The sequence below is a fragment of the Silene latifolia genome, chromosome X, assembly GCF_048544455.1.
Source record: "Silene latifolia isolate original U9 population chromosome X, ASM4854445v1, whole genome shotgun sequence".
In the NCBI taxonomy this organism is placed as follows: Eukaryota; Viridiplantae; Streptophyta; class Magnoliopsida; order Caryophyllales; family Caryophyllaceae; genus Silene; species Silene latifolia.
The window spans coordinates 25,387,831-25,393,731 of NC_133537.1; positions in this window are offsets into that span (position 1 = coordinate 25,387,831).

The window sequence follows — 5,901 nt, forward strand, 5'->3', positions numbered from 1 at the left end:
TTTAATACCGTGCTGTAGCACGGGAACTCTACTAGTTAACTATGGTATATTTAGAAAAGATTTGGCTAGAGTATATTTAGAGAATAAGAATGAGTCCGAATATAACATTGAGCGTAATTTTTCACTATTCTTTAACATATATGCATGGGCGGGAATTTTGAGCGGAATTCTTTAAGATGTGTTAATCTTTTAGTATATAAAAGGGAATTCCAGCTCAAATAACGTAGGGAGTAACTAACCATGGGCATTATGATTGGTTCTACAGTGCATTTTTTTTCTACTTGATTTAGAATAGACTAAATACGAACCTAGGATAATGTTATAAACAGATGAAGTGAGTTCTTTATTTTTTAAATAAAATTTCATGCACGTTCTTGTACGCAGTTAGTACATTCTGTTGAGGCTCAATTAATAATCTTATACTCTAACACATTCTTATCATAAAATCGAACAGACGATGATGTCTTCAATTTCCGCAAGATCAATTGGACAAAGTGAACACCAAGCTTCATATAATCCTTTAATGATGTTCGGAGGAACTGGTTTTACGCATTGGCCGCTGCATGGTCTGATGACCCAACCCTTAAGCCACCCGCTAATGATTCGACCCAATTTCCCGGTTCGTCCCATGTCTACTTTTCCGGTTACCCTACCTTTTCCTCCACTACCTATACCACCACTGCTACCACCACAACCAAGCGCGCCGATCCGGTTCTGGCCTCCAATTCCTTACATAGGTCTCTCAAATCCACCCACGGACACAGCTGCAGAGCCATCATCTACCATGGGTCAGTCCACCAGAATATTTTCTGAAACCAATACAATAGAGTCTTATGTCGACTTTTGCTTATGATGGAGTCATCAGTCATATACTGTGTAGTCCGTAGTAGAATTTTTTATCTTTTTGGTGAGTACATGCATAGTAGAAATAAGTCGTGCAATATGAGTTATAGCCTATATATACAGTTAGTATAAGTACGTATTTTGAATATATGATATACTGGTGCATATGTACATTTAAAATTCCACATTTGTGGACTGTGGTGCATTAGACATGTGAGCTTAGTCATTTTGCAATAATGTAAAGTACTTTTTGGTTCTATATATAATTATACGTATCTAATTCCATGTTATGGAACGGTCAAAGTTATAGCTTCATATGGCAAACAGATCGGGTCATATTTATGATTGTTTCATATGTAAACGGGTTACAAATTATTCAACCAAATTCTCTCACTTAAATCTCGTGTTGTGTTTACGTCAACCCATTTTACATAAATAGGCTAACCAAATTGGGTTAAACTATTCAACCAAAATTTCCGGTCACTTAAGTGTTCGCATCAACCCAGTTACACAACTGACAATAATAATTACATCCCTGAAAAATGTATTTTGATGGTTCATTCACCTCAAATGGTTCAGGTGCTATGGTGTCTTCATTACTTCTCATGTGGGAAAGAAATGAAAATTAGCAGTTGCACTACATGGAAGTGGTACTAACAATAAATTTCTTTTTTGTTTGGAAAAAATAATTGAACAAGGAGCGTTGAACATGCGAATTCTTGGGGATTCTCAACTTGTTATTAATCAGGTTAATGATCTGTTTAAATGCAAATCTTTGCCATTCTCCAAACATCTACAGCAGGTAGAGGAGTTATTTAAGCACTTTCGGAAAATTGAATGTGTTCATGGTTTATGAGATCAGAATGCGATTGCTAATCAGTTAGCCCAACTCGCTTCTGGTTATAATTTGGAGAATGTTGATACACTCAATGTAGATACCTCGTTTCTACACCTTCCGCCAACCACCCAGTGATGATTGGCCGCATGTTTATCACACGGAGCCATTTATTCCATTTTGTAAGTTCGTCGACAAGTGATAGCTCAAACTGTCGAGTCAACCTCATGGTCGTCATCTACGCGCCGATACAGTCGTTTCGACAGTAATTAGGGTACATTTGGAGTTCGGGTCAAAAAATGTTTCCATTTTCTAAAACCGTCTTAAGCCGAGTCGGAATGTTCTAGAATATTCTAGAGTTTTATTCCTAAAATATTTATGTTTTATGATTAAACATCGAAAATATCTTCTTTGCGGAATAAGAAAGCATACATCTTCCTTAATTCCTAAATTAAACCGCGGAAATCTTTCTTGCTGAGCAAAAAAGGCCTCAGGAGATGACGTTGTAGGAGCTGCGCCTCTTGGAAAGGTCGCAGTTCCTGCTGCGGCTCTTCCTGGGCTGCTTTTTTCCCAGTTTCCATAATCTTTCCTGATTTCTTTCCTAATCTGACTTTTTCCTAAATTCTTCCTCGTGATTAGTATAAATAGAGGCCGCCGCCCCACATATTTTTCACGCGAGTGTCCGCCCTTCTCTTCTCCGTTTACATTCTACGACCGCGCTCTTGCTTTTCGTCGCCTACGTGCTTGATCTACTCGACCACATAAGCTCAGATCATTTTGAGTATCAGTCACATTGCATAGACCGGCCCACTTGACCAACTCCACTTAATCAATTTAATCAATCGTTCTAAATCCTCCTAAAGAGGGCACTTTCAATCCTACATTGAGTCGAACAATCACTAAACGACAAGTTAGTTATTCTCGCTTCGTCAAACATGTAAGTCTAAGGGTGTAAATCCCATTTAATTTTGTATTTATTTTCTGTATCTAATTAATGTAAGAATTTATATCATAAATATGCTCAAAACCGTCCTCAAAAACGTGTTTTAAAACCTTTTTTGACGATTCAGCAGAGATACACCGTCGAAAATAAACGCAACAGCTGTTGCGCCTTCTGGCAATTGTTGCGCCTCTTCCAGAGGCTGCATAGGCGATGATGCTCTTCTTCTTCTTCCTCGTGTTCCTTCGTTGTTTCGCCAACATCCTTTTTCTCGTATCTTTCTTGTTTTCTTCAAACCGTGTCTTTTCTGGTTTCTTAACTCATTTTAGTCACTCCTTTTCGACTTAAATCCCTTATAATATAATATCTGCGGGTTCTTGTCATTAATTCAAATCCGGATTTTAAAGGTTCGATTTTCCCATATCGAGTCCATATAATTCGTCTTTGTATACGCTTTTAGTTTGTTTTCTAGTTTTATCAAACCTTTACCTCCGTTTTCGTTTGTTTTGTAACTCAAGTTCCGGTCTTTGCAAACCTGACAACATATAAGTCGTAGTTCATATGTAAACCGCCGTAATATCTTGTTTAAAATCGTTTCTTTTTCACTTTGTGACGATATTAGATGCATATAACATGCTAAATCACTTTAATTCAAGTCATATACTAATAATCAACATAAATTAACCAACGAACAATAACGAACAACGAGTTTGACTTTCACAGTCAGAATCCAACTCAAGAACAGCCGCATAAACTGATGCGCCTCTTCCAGACGACGCAGTTCATGCCGCACCTGTTCTGAGATGGCTTCTGCCTCTGAACTCGTCTCGCTTTGACACAAGGTTTAAAATTAGGCCTTTAATCGACTATTACCCTTATTATCACCCTATAATTCGACTATTTCCATATTTTATCTTATTTTGATTCTTTTTTTTCCTTTTTCTTTTCAAATCTTTTCTTTTGAGCGTATTTATGACGTAAATTCAAATATCCATTGTAATTTATTTATTTCATATCTTTCTTGTATGATTTATTTCTCTGGCTTTTTATATGTAACGAACCTAAATTCCAAGTTTGACCCCCAATTGAGTGCTAAATTGCTTGTCAACCGACGTAGTATATATTCACATGCTAGGTTTAAAACATGTTTGTTGCATAGCATGCATACAATTGACAATATATCGAATATAAATAACTTTCATGATCATTAGTAGAGGCCGCTATCGAGGCGGACGAGATTAGGTGTTCAAATAATGAGCTTCCTAATACGTACCCTCACCCCTTCATGTTCATTGGCATCGCGAGAGTCATTCTAGACATAGAATGCTAAGGGTAACGATTTTCTTAGTATTCATGTCATTACTTTGTGTCTTGACATGACATGAAGTGTTCGAACGGTTCTAATTTTCCATAAAAATTGGTGGCGACTCCACAAATGCAGGCATGCTCAAACCTTTCACCGGTTTCAATGCCTTTCAAATCGGTAACGTCTCATGACGTGCTTTGTCCAACCAAATTTCCATGGGAGAAGTGTTGTCGCCTCGAAATCTAACCAACGCACGGGTGCGCGCGGCGCGGGTGGCTTGGTCCACACTCACGCGTGTGGATCGGCTAGAGATGGATTTTCTAATGAGAGATGTTTCGTTTACGACGGAAATTTGTAAGGTAGACATTTTCGGAAAAAACTACTAGATTGGAGAGCAAACATTACAAGTGTTTTAAAAAGTCCATCACAAAAAGGTCTTAACTCAAAGCTTTGAAAGCAAGCTTTTAGATACTTCTTGATTAATGAAGTCCTATATAAAAAGGACCAATATGAAGTGTTATTGAAATGCCTAGGCGTTGATGATTCGTTATTAGTTATAGCTGAAGTTAATCCATCGTTATGGGTTTTATTAGCCTTCAATCTTGAAAATTGTGCGACTTATGCAAAAGGTTGTAAGGCTTGCCAACGTTATGGTCAGATAAGCAAGGATCCTGCCAACGACTTAAAACCTATTATTAAACCATGGCCTTTTCGTGGATGAGCGATGGATATATGATAAGGGAAATTACACCACCATCCTCAAAAGGACATAGATATTTGGCGGTCATTATTGATTATTTCACCAAATGGGTGGAAGTTAAACCTTTTAAGACTATGAAAACACAGGATATAGTGTATTTCTTAAAAGAATTAATATTTATTCGCTTTGGAGTGCTTGAAAGCATTATAGTGGACCAAGCGCCTATATGTAATGGGCCAGCGATACAAGAGTTTACCACTCAATTTGGAGTCAAATTATTGAATTCTTCCTCTTATTACGCTCAGGCAAATGAGCAATCTGAGTCAACAAATAAGTTGATTATAACAGGGTTTCTTAAATTAAGATGATTGCTGACAATCCCATGGATTGACATGATAAATTACTTGATACGTTGTGGGCTTACAGAACTTCAAAAAGGGAGACTATAGGGTATACTTTTTATTAATTGGTTTATGGTCATGATGTTGTGATTCCAACATAAATTAACGTGGAATTTGCTTGAATTTCGTATCAAAATTATTTGGATTTGGATTCTTATTCTGAATCTATGAACATTGCTAATTTAGACGTTGAGCATTTAAGAGAGCAAGTAATGTCAAACTTATTACTCGTAATAAATAAGGTTAGGACGGCTAAGGCATATAATGCATGTGTGAAATCTAAATCTTTTCAAGAAAGAGATTTGGTGTGGACATAATTTTGCCAACGGGGCATAAGGATCATTTTTAAGGAAATGGTCACCAAGATGCGTACTAAGGGTTTTTAAGGTAATGTGTATGGTATGCAAAGCTTTGATGGAACACAATTCAAAAGGAACATAAAGGTAAATTTTTGAAGTTCTATCACCCAACTATTTGGGAAAAGTACGCATCAAATATTAGAACACAATATCCAGAGTTTTGGGATAATATGAGGATGTTACATTGATTAAATAAAATCATCCCTCGACATGGTTCTTAGCTTGGCGAATGAAAGTTAAAAACATCATGATCTCATTAATAAGGGTTGAGTACAAGAATCCCATGAGTTCCTCATAGTAGTGAGTTGCTCTTGAATAGAAGTAGTACGTTGCTGTGTGTTTTCTATCTAAGCCTTAATTAGATGAACTGGTTGGCCAAGAGAAGAAGGAAGCGCTGACAAGCCTCTGGATAGAGCTTGGCATTGAGCCTTTATAGCTTTGAGGGTCTTCTCAGCATCACTAATCTTTTGATCAAGTTCTTCATTTTGGCAGTCATGCTGACATTGAGCATCATAGG